Source organism: Hypanus sabinus, unplaced genomic scaffold, assembly GCF_030144855.1.
Source record: "Hypanus sabinus isolate sHypSab1 unplaced genomic scaffold, sHypSab1.hap1 scaffold_180, whole genome shotgun sequence".
Taxonomy (NCBI): Eukaryota; Metazoa; Chordata; class Chondrichthyes; order Myliobatiformes; family Dasyatidae; genus Hypanus; species Hypanus sabinus.
The window spans coordinates 411,825-433,915 of record NW_026779887.1 but is presented as its reverse complement, the minus strand read 5'-3'; the positions used below and the strand labels follow the sequence as shown (position 1 = coordinate 433,915).

Below are 22,091 nucleotides of genomic sequence, written 5' to 3'. Positions count from 1 at the left end.
TGATGGGCAAATCTCCAGCATGAAGCTTACTAAAACTTTCTCCCCAGTGTGAACCCAGCAGTGTGTCACAAGGTTAGATTACTGAGTGAATCCCTTCCCACATTCACAGCAGGTGAACGGCCTCTTCACAGTGTGAACTCAATGATGCACATTTGGCGGAGATGTCTGAGAGAAATTCTTCCCAATGTCTGAGCAGGTGATCAGCCTCCACCCAGTGTGATCTCGCTGGTGTCTCTGTACATGATTGATCGGCGGGATCCCTTCCCACATTTACAGCAGGTGAATGGTCTCTCCCCAGTGTGAACTCGCTGGTGTGCCAATAAGGAAGATGACCGAGTGAATCCCTTCCCACATTCTGAGCAGCTGAACTGCCTCTCAGCATTGTGAACTGACTGATGTCTCAGTCGGTGAGATGAGCAAGTGAATCCTTTCCCACAGACTGAGCAGGTGAACGGCCTCTCCCCAGTGTGAATTCGTCGGTGAGCCATTAGGTTTGATGACTGACTGAATCCCTTCCCACAGTCTGAGCAGGTGAATGGCCTCTCTCCAGTGTGAACTGTCTGGTGACTCAGTAGGTGACATGCCAGAGAGAATCCCTTCCCACAGTGTGGGCAGCTGAATGGCCTCTCTCCAGTGTGAACTCGCTGGTGACTCTGTAGATTGGATGATCGAGAGAATCCTTTCCCACATTCTGAGCAGGTGAAAGGCTTCTCCGCGGTGTGAACTCTCTGGTGTCTTTGTAGGTAGGATGACTGACTGAATGTCTTCCCACAGATTGAGCAGGTGAATGGCCTCTCCCCAGTGTGAACTGTCTGGTGTATCTGTAGGTCAGATGATTGAATGAATCCCTTCTCACAGACTGAGCAGGTGAATGGCTTCTCTCCAGTGTGAACACTCTGGTGTCTCTTTAGGTGGGCTGACTGAGTGAATGTCTTCCCACAGTCTGAGCAGGTGAACGGCTTCTCCCCAGTGTAAATTCGCTGATGTAGCTTCAGTTGAGATGAAGAAGTGAATCCCTTCCCACAGTCCATGCAGGTGAACAGCTGCTCCCTGGTGTGAACTCGCTGGTGAGCCATTAGGTCAGATGACCAAGTGAATCTTTCCCTATAACTTCAGCGGCTGACCAGCCTCTGCCCAGTGTGAACTGACTGTGTGTCCACAGGTGGGAAGACCTTCTGAATCCCTTCTCACACACAGAACAGGTGAATGGCCTTGCCCCAGTGTGAACTTGCTGATGTACCTTCAGTTGTGATGACCAACTGAATCCAATCCCACTGTCTGAGTGGGTTCTCCCATGTGTAAGATGATGGGCATGCCAGTCGGTCAGATGATTGAGCAAATCCCTCTCCACAGTCTGAGTAGGAAGGATGGTCGATTGAATCCCTTGCTCCACTCCTAAAATATCTGGACAGAGACAGCAAAACTGGTGTGTTGTGTTTGAATTCCCATAGACAAATTCCTTGTTGTTTTTAACCTGTAAAAAGATTTACAAAATCCATCAATGGGTATAGGTCAAAATTTCAGACGAGATCACTCGAATTGTCAAGGTGTAATCTGGCATCACACTGTTACAGTGAGGTTCTAACTGGGCACAGTGCTGGGTTCAGGAATGACCATCAAACTCTTTGATGCTCTTCCTGTCTCTGTAAGAATGGGACATTTCTGCCGTCTCCAATCTGTGACCTGGCTCAGTTTGACTCTCTCCATTGGTGTCATTCCCTGTTGCCACTGAGCTGTATGGCTGCCTGGCCCCACAGGAACTGAAACAGTCTCACACAAATAGTCTTTCTTGTCACGTAGATGGAATTTATTTGATGTACTGTTAATTTAAACGGCCACAGTTTTAATGCCATGTGAATATCTCCCACTCAGCTGTACAGGATTGTTGGTCAGCACAGAATTCGAGTGAATGTTAGTATTATTTCAGGCACTTGTCACAGTCATGGAAAAATACAATACAGACACAGGCCCTTTGGCCCATCTAGCTTATGTTGAACCATTGAAACAGTCTACTCCCGTAGCCCTACTATCCAGGTACTATACGAACCTCTTAAATGTTGAAATCAAGCACGCATGCACCACATGTGCTGACTACTCATTCCACACCCAGATGATCAACAGTGTCAAGATGTTTCCCCTCAAGTTTCCCTTAACGTTTCACCTTTCACACTTAACCCATGGCCTCTGGTTGTAGTCTCACACCATCTGAATGGAAAAAGCAAACTGGCATTTACCCTATCTATGCCCTTCTTTCACAAACAAATCTCCACTCAATCTTCTATATTCCAAGAAATAATGTCCTGACCTGTTCAGCCTCTCCTTGTAACCCAAGTGCTCCAGACCTGGCAACATCCTTGTGAATTTTCTCTGAACTCTCGGAACCTCTTTTACATCTTTCATGTAGGCAGGTGACCAAAACCGCACACAATACTCCAAATTAGGCCTCACCAATGTCTTGTACAAAGTCAACATAACGTCCATCTCCTGTAATCAGTACGTCGGTTTATGAAGGCCAATGTGACGAAATCTTTCATTCTGTCCCTATCGATCTGTGACACTACTTTCAGTGAAATATAGACCTGTATTCCCAAATCCCTTTCTTCTACAACACTCCTCAGTGCCCGACCAGTCACTGTGTCAGACCTACCCTGGTCTTTGCAGCTGGTCCAGTTCACAGTGCAGGCCATGACAGTCTTCCTCTCTGAACACTACACCACCAGACTTGGTGTCATCCACAAATTTGCTGATCCAGCTAACCACACCATCATCCAGATTACTGATATAGATGACAAACAACATCAGACTCAGCACTGATCCCTGTGGCACACCACTAATCACAGGCCTCCAGTCAGGGAGGCGACCATCTGCTACCACACTCTGGCTTCTCCCAAAGACAGTGTCTCGTCCAATTTACTATCTCATCTTGAATACTGAGTGACTGAACCTTGTTGACCCACCTCCCATGTGAGACTTTGTCAAGTGCCTTGCTAAAGTCCATGTAGACAACATCCGTTGCCTTGCCTTCATCCACTTTCCTGATAACTTCCTCGAGAGACTCTATAAGACTGGTTAGACATGACCTACCATGCACAAAGCCATGCTGCCTATCCTTAATTAATCCACATCTATCCAAATACTTATACATCTGTTTCCTGCACATACGTTCCAATAACTTTCCAATGACGGATGTCAAGGTCACCGATGTATAATTTCCTCGTTTATTATTAGAGCCTTTCTTGAGCAGCGGAACAACATTAGCAACAACATTGGGAACATCCAATCCTCCAGTACCTCACTTGTCACTGAGGATGTGCTTGAGCCCCGACAATTTCTGTACTTGGTTTCTGCAGGGCTCCAGGGAACAACCTGTCAGGTCCAGGGAATATATCCACACTATTTTGCCTTAAGACAGCAAACACCTCCACTTCTGTAATCTGTCCAGGGTCCGTGAAGTTAATGCTGCTTTGCCTCACTTCTATAGATGCTGTGTCCATCTCCTGAGTAAATATAGATGTAAATATAATATTTTAAATCTCCCCCATATATTTTGTCTCCTCATATTGATTACCATTCTGAACTTCAGGAGGATTCATTATTTTCCCTTGCAATCTTTTTGCTCTTAACATATTTGCACAATCCCTGAGGATTCTCCTTCACCTTGTCTGCTGGGGCAACCTCATGCCTTCTTTTATTTCTTTCATAAGTGTTCACTTGAATTTCCTGTACTTCATAAGTATCCCATTTGTTCCTATTTGACTGTACCTGGTATGCAACTCCTTGTTATTGAACTGGGAGAGGAAAGCCAAAGGGGTGATAGAAGATTCATGAGTTTGGGGAACGAAACAAGAATGTGCCTGATATCCCACTGGTAAGGCTTGCCAGTGCTGCACGGTGGGTGGGGTCTGTGAAACTAAAGTTGCAGGGGAATGGGAGCCTGAATAACAGAACAGATAGTGGAGAGTTTGTGGAGACAGATGTTGTTCTGTCCTCAGACAAGGTCAGGAATGAAAAACGTTGAGCATGATGCAGTGAATATGCTGAGCCCTGTATATTTCAATGCAAGGTGCAGCGTAGGAAAGGTGGATGTGTTCAGGGCATGGATCAACACCTGGAATTAAGACACTAGGATCTGGCAACTGTGGACTGGAACAGGCTGCTTTATGGCAAAGGTGTGCTTGGTCAGTGGGAGGCCTTCAAAGCGAAATTTTGAAAGTACAAAGTGGGTATGTGCTTCTCAGAATAAAAGGTAAAGATAGAAATTGTAGGGAACCTTGGATTTCAAGAGATATGGAGACCCTGGTGAAGCACAAAATGAAGTTGCATAACAGGGATAGGCAGGCAGGTTCTAATGGAGTATAAAAAATTCAAGAGGACACATAAGCAATAAATCAGGATGGCTAAAGAACAGCATGAGGTTGTTGTCGCAGAAAAGATGAAGGATAATCCTCAGGGCTTCCAGAGACAGATTAAGAGCAAAAGGATTGTAAGGCAGAAAGTTGGTCCTCTGGAAGACCGGAATGCAATCCATGTGTGGAACCAAAGCAGATGGGGGAGATGTTAAATATTTTTTCATCTCTATTTACTCAGGAGATGGACAAAGCGTCTAAGGGAGTGTGAAAAAGCGGCATTAAAATCGTGGACCCTGTACCAATTAAAGAAGAAAAGTTATTTTGCTGTTCAACATAGAGCATAGATGTCTACAGCATATTCCAGGCCATTCAGCCCACAATGTTGTGCCAACCATGTAACGTACTCTACAAACTGCGTAGAATTTCCCTAGTGCATAGTCGTCTATTTCTCTAAGCTCCATGTTCCTAACTAAGAAGCTGTTAAAAAAAACCTATTTTATCCGCCTTTACCACCGCTGCTAGCAGTACATTCCATGCATGCACCACTCTCGGTGTGAAAAACTTACCCGATATCCCCTCGGTACCCATTTCCAAGCACTTTAAAACTATGCCTCCTTGTGTTAGCTTTTTCAGCCCTGGGAAAAAGCCTCTGACTATCCACACGATCAATGCCCCTCATCATCTTATACACCTAAAAAAAGGCTCTAAACATAAAAAAAGGAAAATATTCTTTGCTTTGAAGATTTGTTAGAAGTACAGAAGTTAGTTTTTTTTTACACAGAGAGTGGTGAGTGTGTGGAATTGGCTGCCAGTGGCGGTGGTGGAGGCGGAAATGAAAGGGTCCTTTAAGAGAGTCCTGGATGGATACATGGAGCTCAGAAAATTAGAGGGCTATGGGTAAGCCTAGGTAATTCTAAGGTAAGGATATGTTTGGCCCGGCTTTGTGGGCCAAAAGGCATGTATCGTAATGTAGGTTTTCTATGTTTCAGTGTAGACAAAATATAAGGCTATAGAACGGGTAAATTCAAGCAGGCTTTTCAAATGATGTTAAGTGTGACAACAACCAGAGGTTATGGGTAAGTGGGGAGGTGAAAATTTATGGGGAACATGTGGAAAATCTCTTCAATGAATTGGCCATGAGAGTGCAGAGTGAAATGCCAGCACAAGTGGTGCAGGCCAGCTCGGATTCACCGTTTCAAAGAAGTTTGGAAGGGAGCCTAGATGGTAGGTGTTTGGAGGGCGATGGTCCCAGTGCAGGTAGATGCATTAGACAGCTTGAATGTACTTTCAGCATTGACTAGATGGGCAAATAGTCTGTTTCCATACTGAACTTCAACATGTTTCTATGACAGAGAAGCTGGCCGAACTTGTTTGGAAATTAGAGAGAGTGCAGAGGCGATTTACTAGGATGTTACCTGGGTTTCAGCAATTAAGTTACAGAGAAAGGTTGAACAAGTTAGGTCTCTATTCATTGGAGCGTAGAAGGTTGAGGGGGGATTTGATCGAGGTATTTAAAATTTTGAGAGGGATAGATAGAGTTGACGTGAACAGGCTGTTTCCATTGAGAGTAGGGGAGATTCAAACTAGAGGACATGATTTGAGAGTTAGGGGGCAGAAGTTTAAGGGAAACGCGAGGGGGTATTTCTTTACTCAAAGAGTGATAGCTGTGTGGAATGAGCTTGCTGTAGAAGTAATAGAGGCCAGTTCAGTTGTGTCATTTAAGGTAAAATTGGATAGGTATATGGACAGGAAAGGAGTGGAGGGTTATCGGCTGAGTGCGGGTAGGTGGGACTAGGTGAGATTAACGATTCGGCACGGACTAGGAGGGCCAAGATGGCCTGTTTCCGTGCTGTGATTGTTATACGGTTAAAATTTACTGGTCCTGATATAACCCGATTAACTGGAATCCACTGTACTGTTGAAATGTAGTCAGTTGTAACGTAGGGAACGAAAACAACCAGGGCAGATAATCTGTTAGTGATTTTGGTTGAGGAACAGAGATTGGTTTAGAAAGAGAGAAGGATTTCCCACTAGACAAAAGGTTATGGCATTTGTTACATTTGCCTGAAAAAGCAAGTATAGATTTAGTTTTGAAAGAGAGCACTTCTGGCATTATGGCGTTCTCCCCGTATCGCTCTGAAATGTCAGGATTGCTTAAGTGTCTGCTCAGGCAATTGAGATTCTAACATAGTGGCAAGGATAAGCCAAGCTGACACCTTTGGAACGCAATAATTTTTCTTACCCTCTGCGAACAGAACTATATAGACTTTTTACAATGTTTACATGATTCTTCAATACAGTTCAGGAAAATTATGTTTTACAGCCTATTGCATTGTTCCTTACAATTGTCCATCCACCTCCAGAGCCTCAAAATCCTGGAACCCTGAAGACAAGGTAGTCTTCTAAGCCTTGTTCTTGGCATATCATATAGTTGTGTGACACTGACAGCTGGTTGAATTCCTGCAAAGAACCAAAGTCAGGGTGTAACTCCAGCTCAGGGTCTTCAAAAGTACCCTGGAAGGGAAAAATAGAGATATTAAAGATAGAAATAGAGCTGTTTCTGAAGATGCCAGCAAAGGAGTCGCCATTAGGCACCTTCGTTCTCCTAAGCTCCTCCTCCTCTAAGGATATCCCAACATCCATGAGACAGTATATCTGATTGGCTTCTGTTCAAAATTAAGGTCAGACATACACAGCAGGAGGTGATTGATTTGCTTGCCCTTTTAAGAGGGACGCAAGGTTTGTAACAGCAGTCTAGCCACTAAATCCTGTTTGAAGATACGCCTAGTTCAAGAGTATCCTAAAGGGCAACAAGAGAATGCTTTCAAGGTGTATGTTATGCTCAAAGACCAGAGCAACAGATCCTTAGCCTGGTCAGTGTTCACTGATCTGTTTGCTATCCATTGTGATTATTCATCCTACATCTTGAACACCTGTAGTAGCCTAATGGAGAGATCAGCTAGAAGAGAGAGAGATTATCAGATTGAAGCATTGAATGGTGACATTACTCTTACACTTCCAACACTAATTGAGTGTAATGACATTCCAGACAGTCAGAAAGAAATACCAACGCCTGAGGCTGCTCTCTAGAACCTTAAGTGTTGTGCCAAACAGATCCCACCTGTAGATGATACAGGCCAAATCCCACTTTGCCTTGGTAGAGATATCCTCACAGCACACAAGGTCAGGAAGGATATCAGTGGTCATGGCAAAGCACCCTTTGCACAGAAGCTGAACCGAGGATGGGTTCTTGTTGGTGATATATGTTCAGGGAACGTACACAGGCCTACTGTTCACAGCTTTACAACAAACATTCTGGAAAATGATGGGGTGGTAAATTGGATTAGTAAATATGCAGATGATACTAAGGTAGGTGGCGTTGTGGATAATGAAGTAGGTTTTCAAAGCTTGCAGAGAGATTTAGGCCAGTTAAAAGAGTGGGCTGAATGATGGCTGATGGAGCTTAATGCTGATAAGTGTAAGGTGCTACATTTTGGTAGGAATAATCCAAATAGGACATACGTAGTAAATGGTAGGGCATTGAAGAATGCAGTAGAACAGAGTGATCTAGGAATAGTGGTGCCAAGTTCCCTGACGGTGGAATCTCATGTGGATAGGGTGGTGAAGAAAGCTTTTGGTATGCTGGCCTTTATAAATCAGAGCATTGAGTATAGGAAATGGGATGTAATGTTAAAATTGTACAAGGCATTGGTAAGGCCAAATTTGGAGTATTGTGTACAGTTCTGGTCATTGAATTATAGGAAAGATATCAACAAAACAGAGAGAGTACAGAGAAGCTTTACTAGAATGTTACCTGGGTTTCAGCACCTAAGTTACAGGGAAAGGCTGAACAAGTTAGGTCTCTATTCATTGGAGCGTAGAAGGTTGAGGGGGGACTTGATAGAGGTATTTAAAATAATGGGGATATATTGAGTTGATGTGGATAGGCTTTTTCCAATGAGAGTATAGGAGATTCAAACAAGAGGACATGATTTGAGAGTTAGGGGGCAAAAGTTTAAGGGTAACACGAGGGGGAATTTCTTTACTCAGAGAGTGTGGAACGAGCTTCCAGTAGAAGTGGTAAAGGCAGGTTTGGTATTGTCATTTAAAGTAAAATTGGATAGGTATATGGACAGGAATGGAGGGTTATGGGCTGAGTGCGGGCCAGTGGGACTATGTGAGTGTTAGCATCGGCACGGACTAGAAGGGACGAGATGGCCTGTTTCCGTGCTGTAATTGTTATATGGTTATATATATGGAAGGGAAAAGGTAGGAGTGACAACGCAGCAGCAATGGCTGGAGTTTCTGGGAACAATTCAGGAGATGAGTGATCGATACATCCCAAAGAAATGGAAGCATTGGAAAGGCAGGAGGACGCAACCAAAGCTGAAATGAGCCAAAGCCAACATAAAAGCCAAAGAGAGAGCAAACAAAAGAGCAAAAACAATTGGGAAGCTTTGAGAAACAAACAGAAGACCGAAAAACAAGTCAGATGAGTTTAGGACATAGAATGATGATTAATGAGTCAGTCATTAAAGAGCCTTGGCAGCACCCAACAGTCTGAGGCATTTAGAGGAACAAAATATCTGGGGCTTCAATATCTCTTGAGAACCAAGGTTCCCCACCAGTTACCTTTCACCTTTTATTTTGACAGGCACATACACACTCTACACCCTCAAAATTTCACTTCTGAAGGCTCCCACTTACCAAGTACTCCTTTGCCAGAAAGCAGCCTGTCCCAAACCACACTTGTCAGATCCTTTCTGATACCATCAAAATTGACCTTTCTGCAATTGAGAATCTCAACCCGTGATCCAGAACTCTCTTTTTCCTTATTTACTTTCAATTTCATGGCATTATGATCTCTAATTGCAGTCACCAGCCATGGATCATTTCCTAACAGCTTATTGCACACTTATACGTCAGGAATTCTAGGTAGTGATTAAGGCCACATTTGACAAACTCTACCCCATCTATTCCTTTTACAGCATGGGAGTCCCAGTCAATATCTACCTTTGTTTCTTGGCATGGTCTGGGACCTCTCTACAAATTTGTTGCTCCAAATCGCTCAGACTGTTGGGTGCAACCAAGTCTCAATAATGGCTAGAATATCATAAATCCCTGTCTTCAGCTCATTTGGAATCTGGACAGAAGGAATGGAGACAGGCTAACCCCTATTGATATCAATGGATCTGGGGTTGAGAGGGTGAACAACTTTAAGTTCCATGGCACAAACGTCACCAAGGATCTCACATGGTCTGCATATACTGGCTGTGTTGTGAAAAAAGCACAGTGCCTCTTTCACCTCAGATGGCTGAAGAAGTTTGGGATGGGGACACAAATCCTAAGGACTTTCTAAAGGAACACAATTCAGAGCATCCTGACTGGCTGCATCACTGCCTGGTATGAGAACTGTACTTCCCTTAATTGCAAGAACCTTTTACTGGTAAAGAGAAGAATTAATTAAATTAAATACCAGCAAATTCTGGAAGCAAACATCATACTGTCCGTAAAAAAGCCGAAGATGAAAAGAGAATGGCTTTTACAAAAAGATAATGATCCTAAACATAACTCAAAATCCACAATAAACTACCTCAAGAGGTGCAAGCTGAAGGTTTTGCCATGGTTCTCACATTCCCCTGACCTAAACATCATCGAGGATCTGTGGATAGACCTCAAAAGATCAGTGCATGCAAGACAGCTCAAGAATCCACAGAACTAGAATCCTTTTGCAAAGGAAGAATGGGCGAAAATCCCTCAAACAAGAATTGAAAGACTGTTAGCTGGCTACAAAAAACATTTAGAAGCGGTGACACTTGCCAAAGGGGGTGTTACTAAATACTGACCATGCAGGGTGCCCAAACCTTTGCTTTGGGCCCTTTGCCTTTTTTGTTATTTTGAAACTGTAAAAGAAGGAAATGAAAAAGCTTTCTTGCTTAAAATATTAAAGAAATGTGTCACCATTTTTGGAAATCAGTTCAAATTTTACTCGTTTAACTACTCACAGTAACAGAAATTTTGACCAGGGGTGCCCAAAATTTGCATGCCAGTGTAATTGAGCAGGCCACTTTTGAAGCGGCCGTCTCCGCCCAGAAGGCTGAGCTGTTCCTGCAACTCATAATACCACGATGACTGTTGTGAAAATATTGCTAAATAACTCCACACTATGGACTTCCAGAAGTGATAAGCTAGGACAATGGGCCAAAATAAATGAGGAAATCTGTAAAGAACTTGCTATAAAACAGCAGTTCCACTGCACCCATCATCTGAACGCAGCGGCATAGTGGAACGAGCCAATGGTACTTTGAAAGGTAAGTTGGCAAAACCTACACAAGAAACTGGATTGAACTGATTGAAGGTTTTACCCTTAGTCCTATTCCATATGAGAATCACACCATCAAGTAAGACAGGGCTATCACCGGCAGAAATCATCTACAGGAAGCCCATGAGAACCCCATGGGGACCCCGACCTTGTCTGCCGCTCCTCCCTGAGAGCTTACCTGCAACATTGGATATGCATACCTTGGGGGAGGAGATGGGAAAATATTTATGCAAAGTAACTAACACTCTCCAAAGCTTGCATTCACAGGTACGACAGGCCTATCGAGACGACGAAACCCCAACTAAAGGTGACTTCTCCACCATCCAGCCTAGAGATTTTGTTCTGCTCAAGAACTGGGATGATAAGAAGTTGGGACCGAGGTGGGGAGGACTGTACCAAGTGCTACTGACAACACCTCCTGCAGTGATGGTGGAAGGGCAGCTCCGGTGGATACATCGAACGGACTGTAAACAAGTTACTGGCAGAACTGATAAGACTGAATGATGTACTGGTTAATGCTGATTTTAATGACCCTAAGGGAACCTGCCCCTGTCTTGGGAGGCCCCCAGTTTAACAGTTTCCTGTCCCTCTACCACACCTACGCTAAGCACGTAGAGCGGGGAGCATGTTGGGTATGTGATGAAATTCCCCAACAGGGTCAGACTATGATCCCCATGTCAGTGGTGCCCTGAATACTAGCGAAGTAAATTCAGATCTGGTGTTTTCTGATAGCCGTAATGGTAGCATTGTCAATGGCACCATATCCAGGTCTGGAAGTTGAGACTGGGGATGGTGTTGCTTTGAGGGTTGGAGTCGTAGATCTCCTCCACAAGACCCCTCCAAGCTATGGCCGGGGATAAGAGTTACATCTCCAGCAGTGGCTAGTACTACTTGTTGGTGTAACTAGAACGAGAGTGCACCCCATCAAGTGGGAAGTAGTAACTGTACCAAGAGTCAAGCTTATGATACCCCTGGACCACTAAATGGAGCTTATTGGGTTTGTGGAAATAGGGCCTACCCCTGGCTGCCGGGAGAAAGAACAGAGCAGCGGCATGGAACCACACCCTACCAGACAGGTTCTCGAAGGGGGACGAGAGTTGGAGTGGTTGTTGCTACTTGGCCGACTTTGTGCCACACTTGAGGATCCTGGCTCAGCCTCAGGATCACCCCCATTGGAATAGACAATGAAGGGTTGCCTGTTAAATTTGGTGGAATGCTTTGAGAAATAATAAGCAGGGTGGCCAAAGGAGAATTGGTAGATATTGTGTACGTGGATTTTCAGACCTTTGACAAAGTGCCACATGAGGCTTCTTAACGAGCTCTGAGCCTGGTTGGGCGGCGATGAGGAAGGAGCTGATCTCGGGTTTGTGTAAATCGAAGGGCGGTTGCAGTGGGAAAGGGCCTGGACCGAGCCAGGCGGCTGCACCGTCTGGGCCGGGAATGTAGGATCAGTTCGTTGTGGTTCCCCAAGTTGTGAGAGTGGATGTCGGTGACGAGGATCTGTCTACATGGATGGGTGTGGGGTAAATGGTGGGAATGTTGTGGGGCTACTGACGGGGTGAGGGAGGTTGGGGACGTGGGTTATCGGACACAGTGTGACCCGGGAGGATGCGTTCTAGGGCAGATTTAGTTGTAAGCAAGGACGGATCTGGTCCATTGCATCAGACAACTTTCAGGAAACAACAAATCTCTCTTTATATTAATCACTGTCTAATTTTGCTGCTACCATTGTGTTTGTCACAGAGCCCAGAGTCTGGGAACAGCTCGATGGTAGGAAGCAGATGGTGATGATGGGAGCAAACACAAGGAAATCTGCAGTTGCTGGAAATTCAAACAACACACACAATATGCTGGTGGAACACAGCAGGCCAGGCAGCATCTATAAGGGGAAGCACTGTCGACGTTTTGGGCCGAGACCCTTCGTCAGGACTAACTGAAAGGAAAGATACTAAGAGATTTGAAAGTAGTAGGGAGAATGCGAAATGATAGGAGTAGACCAGAGGGGGTGGGATAAAGCTAAGAGCTGGAAACATTATTGGCGAAAGTGATACCGAGCTGGAGAAGGGAGAGGATCATGGGACGGGAGGCCGAGGGAGAAAGAAAGGGGGAGGGGGGAAGCACCAGTGGTCGACAGTGTTTCTCCTTATAGATGCTGTCTGGCCTGCTGTGCTGTGTTCCACCAGCATTTTGTGTGTGTTGGTGATGATGGGAGGCTGTTTATTGGAGTCAAGGCCCGTGCCTCCTGGAGCTCCCCAGGGTGACACCCATTGCTACTTGTCATCTATGTCAATAATCTGGTTGAGAATGTACAGGGTATGGGTAGTGAGTCTGCATCAAGTAATTGTAAACAACCACTTCTTTTTGCAGGATAGTAAATATAAACACCCCTCTTTCCCTCTCCACACTCAGAACTGACCAAAAGCTACTTCAGAAGATACAAGTTCTTCAAATGAGCAAACACTGAGGGAATGTGAGTGACTTAAAAGAGCTCGGACACTGACAGTACATTATTGCAACTGGGTCTGAGAGACTTAACTGATACATTCATTCTCACCTCAACTATTCCCTACTTTATTTTGTACAGATACCATAAATTCCAGTGTATAAGCCGAGAATTAGGCCCCAAATTTTGGTCCTAAAATTAGGGGGTCGGCTGTTACAGAGGGTGCCAACTTTGGAAAAACGAATACAGGGAAGACAGGTCGGATTTATTGGTTGTTTTTGAGTCAAATTCATTCCACTCTCAATGCATGAATTCTTTGGTTTGTTTAAAATCACATCTAGTGGCTGGCGCACGGAGATCAAACCACTGGGGATGACTGCAATCTCTGTGTTTTCAGCTTTCAGTGCTGCTTTTGTCTCACCTGACAAGTGCGCTTTGAACACGTCCCAGACAAGTAGCGACTTTTCCTTCCCAAAACCTTCCGAATGTCAACGCCACACCTCTTTAACCCACTTTGTCCATCCAGCAGCGATTTTGAACGTAAACAACAACACCTCGCAGGAATTTTCTGAGTAATCTTTGTTTTTTGTCTCAAGATCGAGTCTATTCATAAATCGGGTGCACCAAATTCGCGTAGCTTTGAAATTTTCACTGACCTCATGGTGTTTTTCGTCCCATTGAACTCGTATCATTTCTCTGGTAACAATGTATCCGGATGATCGCTGGTGATTCACCCACTCTAAAACATTTTCTTCCAGTTCTGGCCACTGGCGTGTTTTCCTGCGGTTTGCACATTTCATCTTTGGCATTTCCCTCAGCGTGTCCTCTGCCTTTCTCCACTCTCTCACTCTCTCTCGTTTACACTAAACTTCTTAGCAGCTGCAGAATTATTTGTTCCTTTGGCAAAATCAACAACCTTCAGCTTGAAGCCAGCACCATATCGCACTCGTTTTAATCTTTTGTACATGGCGGTCGCAAACTCAATACTGAATACATGTACTGATCCCGCCACCCCGTGTTATGTTTTAACGAGATTACGATCGGTGCAAAATGGTTTTGTGGGGGTAATATTTCAGAGGCTTCTTCACCATTGGTGACCTAATCCAAAAGTTTCCTCCCTGATTTATTTATTAAGAATTTGCTGATAACGCTCTTCACTGTGTAAGCCTGTTTTCTTAGCAGGTACCGGTTCACAAAAATTTCAGGCTCCGGTTCCTGCAAAGCTGAGTACAGGCATTGTTTCTGGTTAAATCAAAAACCTTTATAAAAGGGGACAGCTTATACAAAGGTAACATGAAAAAGTCCCTTTTTTAACCTTGAAAATGGGGGTCGGCTTATACTCCGGAATATACGGCATGTGACGTCTAAAGGACCAGTGTTTGAGTAAATGAGACTCACCAGACTTGTTCCCGACTGAATCAATGGAAACCCTGAGTCAAAAGGGTTTCTCTCTAGTCGGTGCTCTCAGTCCTCGTGCTGGTTCGCTTGCTGCTGCTCCCTCATCTTCATTCGTGGTTTGCTTCCAGTTGTGGGTATTTCTTCCAATAAATCTCTCACCGCAGGTCTAACTTTAACACGAACGATAATGAAGCATGTTAACAATACAAATGAGAACAAAATATTTCTGCTTGCTGAAATCTAAACATTGAAGACAAATATAACGGTCTCAGTGAACAAATCTGTAATTGTCCCTGACACGTCACCGAACCTGATATGGGATAGGAAGGAGTCATTGTTCAGTCATGGTAAGATATGAGATGTCGGGACAGAATTAGATGATTCGATCTATCGAGTCTGCTCCACCACTCAACCATGGCGGAGATTTATTCCAACACCATATTCCTGCCTTCCTTCTGTAACCCTGAACCTACTTAGCAATCATCAATATATTAATCTCTGTCATAAATATACCCAAATAGCAGCCTCAACCAACCTCTATGACAACAAATTCCACAGATCAGTCATCTTTTGGCTGAAATTGTTTTTCTCATCACAGTTTTGAAGGGAAGTATCTTTATTCTGAGCCTGTGCTGTCAGATCACAGACTCTCTGTCTAATGGAAACATCCTTTCCATGTCCACTGTATCCAGGCTTTCCAGCATTCGGTAGGTTTACTTAACCACACATCCCTCCGCAACTCCCACCGTCCCTCTGAACTCCATTGAGCACAGGTCCAGAACCATCAAATGCTCCTCATACATAAAGCCCATCATCCCTGAGATTATTCACGTGTACCTTGTTAGCAACAACTGCACTGAACACAATCCCAAACATAACAGACAATCAGGAGATTTAAACCATTCCAGAGTGAAAGCAATAAAAAGAAACTGGATTCACCAGAATCCCTCAAAAGTAAGGAACTGCTGTGGGGATAGCAACAAATTTAAAGATTCAGGTTCACAATCATTTGTCAGAATGGATTCAAAATTTATCATTTTTGTGCAGATCTCCAGTAACCTGAGTGTCTGTTTGATTTCCACTGTCTGACAGACAGGTGACAGCAAGGAGGAATTTCCAAACACAGTTCAAACACTGAACCCCCCCCCCCCAGATCTATTTCCACTTGTTCAACCACAGAACAGCCCATTTACTCACAGCCTCTCCTTGAGAAGGATGGAGTACAAACTCATTCTCTCCTCAGATTAGCTGCATTGCGTCCAAAGAAACTCCAGAAAAAAAAAACACTAGATCCCAGACCAGAAACACTCGCTCAACAGCTCATAAACCGGGGCAGCTTGATCCCCGGGGCCATGTTACTTGGATCTAAACAGGGTTGCAGTGCTGCCGGAGCTCACCGGAGCACCACTCCAGCACCTCTGTAAAAAAAAGTCAAATTAAACAAGCGGGGAATTTAACAGCGGCCGCATATTAAATAGAGGGAATTTTACAGAAGTGGGGGTTGGGGACAGGGGTTGGTGGATGGGGGGGGGGGGGGAATGCCACTAATAACATTAAGATAAGATGTTCGATAGTTTTTGGTGAAATCCTGGAGCCGTGACTGTGGTGGTCCGTGGATTACTCGCTAATACAAAAGTATTTTTTTTCTCACTTATAACCCTATGGCTTCTAAGCAAACAACGTTACTCCACTTGCTTGGTAATTATATTTTATGATTATTAGTGAATGCAACTGTGCAATACTTTGTCATATTATTAAATTAAGTGTTATTTGTTTTATTTTACCAGTTATATACAAATGCAGTGATTGGCTATAATCTTGTTAATGTCTTAACTATCACCGTATTTCTGTGGAGCTCTGGAATTCATATATATTTCTTTCATAGTTGTTTAGAGTTTGATATTATAAAAAGCCCAATTTGTGTACGTGCTTATCACATGAATGGTGCAAGGAAGTTACCCAGTACATGAAAGGAGCAGGTACACAAATTAGGTGTGACATACAAGGGGTGATTGATAAATTCGTAGCCCAGGTGGAAGGTCGATTTCAGAAAAACTAGCAATTTTCCATTATCTGAAACAGAAATACAACAAAAGTTACTGACTTCAAACTTTCTGTATAATCACTCAAAGAGTTGAACTGCAAGTGCATGTACCATGAGCTGTATAACTTTAGCCGTTCTAACAGAGGCCACAAACTAATCAATCACCGCTCGTACAGCTAAAAGATTGGCATTGCACCCCTGCTGCAGCCGCCCGGCAGAGCTCGGGTCCGGCCCTTTCCCAAAGCAAGTGGCCCCCAATGTACAGAAATCCGCCGAGGTCAGACCCCATTCACCCCCGCTCTAGTCGGAGAACCCCCAACAGCCGGAGTCGGCACTGCGCATGCGTTTAACGAGAGGTTTTCCGCAGCACCACCGGTGGCCGGAGGTCTACACATCGTCGCCAGTGGCCGGAGGTCCCTACAGCGCCTCCTGTCATCGGAGGCGGGAGGGACAACGGAGAGGCCAATCACAAACGCGGCAAAGTCTGCAGATAATACACACAAAATGCTGGTGGGACACAGCAGGCCAGACAGCATCTATAAGGAGAATCACGGTCACATTTCGGGCCGGGACCCTCCCTCTGGACTGAGAGTGGACGGGAAATGGTCAGAGAAAAGAGGTGAGGGTTGGGGATGGGGCAAAAGCTGGGGAGTGAGAGGTGGATCCAGGTGAGGGGGGAGGTGGGAAGGTGGAAACAGTGACAGGGGGGGGGGAGGTGAGTGTTTGGTGTAACACGGGGCTGCAGAAGATGGTAATTAATTCCACAGAGGATTAACAAAGAGGTTAGAGCGTATTTGTTATAGAGAGTGCAATGAAGATTCACCAGACTGATCCCTGGAGTGGTGGGTCATTATATGGAGAAAGACCAAATGTGATAACCCTTTCACTTAGAGAATCCAGGACTGAGGTGAACACTTTGAAATGCACAACATCATTACCAGTTGAACCAGGGATCCCAGTCATTGAAAAAGGGGATGGACTGTCCCAGACTGAGCGGAGGGGGAATGTCTCCACTTTGAGGGTGGTAAATGTCTGTAAATTCCCACCACAGAGGGCGGTGAAGACTCAGTGATCGTCCTCACATAAAACAGAGGCCGGCAGATGTGTGGGGATCGAAGGGATCGAGGAAATGAGGATCGGGCAGAAACATGTGGCTGAGATGGCAGAGCAGCCGCCATCTTGTTGATGGTTAGCGGGGCTGAATGGCCTCCTCCTGCTGTTTCTCACTTGATGTTTCAGTGTTCCTGTCCAGTGAGGCTGGAGGAATGTGAACAGACTGATTTAAATGAAACCTGCGCACTTCCTGTTTGGGTCTTATTTGTGTGTTGTACCGGGATGTGAATCGAGCCCATGACTTCGTGACCATAGCGGTGGAGGGAATGGGATGTTTCTGGTGTAAATATTAAATAATGTGGGAAATGCGGCGGATGGGGCGGGCAGTATGTGAGGGTGAGGAGCGGAGACACTGGTTCAGGTGTGAGACTCTCCACCCGTCACCTGATCCCGTTTCCTGTTCACGTTTCTCTGCAGATCTGCAGCATCAGCGGGTCACTGCTCTACATGTACGTGTAGCTTCACCTTTCACCCATTCAGCCAAGGCAGTGAGATCCGGATCTGTCGCTTCCTCTCGTTGTGGGTGGACAATGTTCTCTTCCTGCAATATTTTCAGCATATTTCATTGAAATGTTTTTACCTGCTGAAGTGCAGCCAATATTTCTGGATGTGTGACCCCTTTATGTGAGAATTTCGCCTTTTGATTTATCTGAGCTTCTCATAAATGTGTACAGTTCAGCTAAGCTTCACTCCAGAATTTACAAAGCAACAACCCAGTCAGTCAAATAGTTCCACACAATTAAAAGTTTATTACATTTTTTGTACTACATATATAATTTATCTATTTAATATGTATATTCTTATTTTAAATCACAATTGTCAATATCTATTGTTATGAATCAGGTTCTACTGCTGCCGTAGAGGCAACAAATTTCATGACATATGCCGGTGCTGTTAAACCTGATTCTGATATTGATATGGGAGACCCACCACCAGTCACGATCCCAGTTAAAGCAGATCGTAATGCGAGGTTGAAGCCTTTTTTATGTATTTGCATTCCTCAGAAAAGGCAAGTGTTAAGTTTCCTTCTGTGGTTCCAAAGCAGAAGCTCAGTCTGTCTAATGTTTGCACACAATTAAAATGGGGATATTGTTTATTATCATCACGTACTGAGCTACAGTGAAAATCTTGCCTGCGGTACCATCCACACAGATCAATACATTATGACAGTACATTGAGTTGATATACGACAAGACAATAACTGTAACAAAGCATTATGGCTGCAGAGAAAGTGCAGTGCAGATAGACATATGGTGCAGTGTCACGTCGAGTCCATTTTATCATTCATTTGGCTTATAGCCACAGACAGGAAGCCGACCTTGAGCCTGGTGTTACGCGCTTTAAGGCTTTTGTATAGCTTCCTTGAAGGGAGAGCAGGTTTGCAGCAAGAATGTCCAGGTTGTGAGGATCTTTGAGTTCATATCCTGCTTTTCTGAGGTAGGGGAAGTGTAGGAAGAGTCAATGGAGGGGAGGCTTGTTTCTCTGATGTTCTCGGCTCTCCAAAGTTCTCTACAGTTCCTTGCAGTCATGGGCAGAGCAGTAGCCATACCAAGGCGTGAAGTGTCGACAGCTGGATCCTGGACTTCCTGTCAGATCGCCGGCAGGTGCTAAGTGTGGACTCCCTCACTTCTGTCTCTCTGACCCTCAGCACACATACCCCACAGGGTTATCTCCCTGGCCCCCTTCTTTACTCTCTGTGCACCCAAGACTTGTGTCGCCACTCACAGCTCCAATCTGCAAATTAAACTTGTTGACGACACTACATTGATTGGCCTAATCTCAAATAATAATTTTCAATCAATCTCCTGACAAGACTTGGTCCAAACAAACTTGCCACCCTTCTTCAGGAGATTAGTCAGTGGAAGAGCGATACCAGCAAAGTTCTTACGGAACTTACGATAATATCCAACCATTCCCAGAAACCTTGTTACCAGTCGGAATAGAAACTTCAGAAAATTGCCTGGACTTTTGCCTGAACAGGAACCAATTTGCTTTGACCTACAACATTGCCAAGATAGGTCACAATGGCATAGCCAAATTCACTCTTAGGTGAGTTAACTGTAAGGCTGGCCTGGGAAAGCCGGTCAAACAGCTTTTCTACTGCAGAGATACGGTCATTCCAAGTGTCTCTCCCTGTAACTACGTCATTAGTACAGGTCTCTGTGTGTTCCAACCCTCTAATTACAGAATCAATCATTCTCTGGAATGTTCCTAGAGCATTTTTCATTCCAAACGGCAAAACATTGTATTCGTACAACCCAGAACGTGTCACAAACACGGAAATTTCTCTACCTTTGTCTGTCAATGGAACACACCGATACCCTTTCAACAGATCAATCTTTGTAAGAAATTTAGCTTTTTCAGCCTGATCAATGTAATCATCCAACCTAGGGATAGGATATGCATCTGTTTTTGTTACTGTATTTACCTTTCCATAATCAGTGCAAAATCTAGCAGTGTTATGCATATATAGGTATAAATATATATTTCCCAAACTTAGCTGGTAAATGATACAGTCTTACGCTGGTGTGGTAAGGATATTCAGTTCAGTTCACGGGATTGAAGTGAGTGAGAGATTTTGCATCCAAACAGGTGTCCTCGACCCTCTTCCGATGTCCTCCAAATCTTCCAAGTTAGCCAAACATGATCAACTTAAGAGCACTGTCTTCAAGTAACAATCTACCAACCCAGGCAAGGGTTTCTAGCAGATTTCACTGGGTTGCTCTTACATGCACTAATAGTCACAGACTGATTCCTCCTAACTTATCCTCAACCCCACCCTCGTGGGCATTTAAAACTTCAGTGACAACTCTTCCCACTAGCCTTTGTGTGTCTGCCTGTCCTATGAAACAAACAGCAACGCTCCTTTAAATACCATTGTGCTGAACACCAGCTGTCCATCATGCAGGCCCTCCGCTCTATCTGTCTCTGTAACAAGCTGCTTGTGCTCGTCTCTCTCTCTCTCTCTTTTAGACATGGTTCTTAGAGGCAGAGTCCATAATCACAGGCCGAATAATACCTTTGTTCAGCATATTTTCAATTTCTTGCTCAGCCAATTTACACTTTTCTACCTTCATGCAATATGGGTGTTGTTTAACCGGTTTGGCTAGACCGAAGTCTACATCGTGTACTGCGACCGTGGTTTGCTTGGGAACTTTGGGAAATAAACATTTAAACCTCAGAATTAATTTCTTCAGCTGTTGTTGTTGCTATGGCTGCAAATGAGCCAACTTGTTATCAAAGTTTTCTTGAACAACCGAGTTCATTAGCCTAACTGGGACCATGTTTGGCTTCTGAAAAGTCTCAGCCGAGTCAACTGTTTCATTCTCAGGGTTGCCAGATTCAAATGTTTTGACAACACTCACAGATGGTGCCTGCTTGTCAACATAAGGCTTTATCTAATTTATGTGTACCACCTGTGTTAATTTACATTGGTCTGGTCTTTTAATAACATAATTCACATAGTTAACGAGAGATTATTTCATGCAGTCCTTTGAGTTTCGCCTTAAGTGGATTCACCCACATTGGAAATAAAGCAAGCATGTTGACCCCCACCTAGTATTTTCTTTCACAGGCCTGCTTATTAAACCAAAACTTCATTTTGTTTTGAGAAATCTATAAACTTTGTCTTACTAGGCTACAGGACCGGTGTAGTTTATTTTTGAACTTCAAAACATAGTCTAAGAAGTTAAGATGTACATCCCATCTATCCACTGTTCCTTTAACAAGGTCAAAGGTCCCCTCACGCTGTGACCAAATACAAGTTCAAATGGACTAAAGCCCAGTGATTCCTGTACCGACTCTCTTACTGTGAACAAAAAAGAAATATTCCTTCATTCCAGTATTTTCCATTTTCATCACAGTATCTCTTCTTCATTGTTTTGAGGGTAGAATGAAATCTATCTAAAGCCCCTTGTGATTCCGGATGGTATGCAGATGATGTAATTCATTTAGTTCATAACCCATCTGCTGGAATAAACCAGATGTAAAATTACTTCCTTGATCAGACTGGATTGCTTTGGGCAAACCAAACAGAGTAAAAATCTTGGTAAGAGCCTTCGTCACATTTTAGCTTTAATATTTCTGAGAGATATTGCCTCTGGGAATCTGGATGAGGTACTCATAATAGTTAGCAAATACCGATGGCCAACTTCCGTCTTAGGCAATGGGCAAAGAAAATCCACTGTTCACCAATAGTATTCACTGAAGGGTTCACTGAATGCAGGTACAGGCCGGAGTGGGGCAACTGGTATGACCTGATTAGGTTTACCCACAACTTGACAAGTGTGATAGATTCTGCAAAAGGTCACAACACCTTTCCTCAAATTAGGCGGTAAAATTCCTTCATAATCCTGTTTACAGTTTTATTCACTGCAAAATGGCCACCTAAGGGCATACTGTGGGCCAAAGTTAAAATTTCTA

The 22,091-nt window shown here is 44.2% G+C and overlaps 1 protein-coding gene across 3 annotated transcripts in view; it reads right to left on the bottom strand.

The window, feature by feature from the left end:
* Window positions 1-1,163: 1,163 nt before the first annotated feature.
* LOC132387377 (zinc finger protein 271-like) overlaps window positions 1,164-22,091 on the bottom strand; it is a 44,405-nt gene continuing 23,477 nt past the window's right edge. Inside the window, exons 2-4 of one of the 3 annotated variants that reach the window (XR_009509872.1) lie at window positions 14,513-14,682; window positions 6,693-6,863; window positions 1,164-1,474 (exon numbers count right to left, since the gene is read on the bottom strand). The gene's annotated coding sequence lies outside the window, so the exon portion shown is untranslated. The remainder of the gene's footprint in view (window positions 1,475-6,692; window positions 6,864-14,512; window positions 14,683-22,091) is intronic. The other 2 variants (XR_009509873.1, XR_009509874.1) reach the window with 2 other exon arrangements.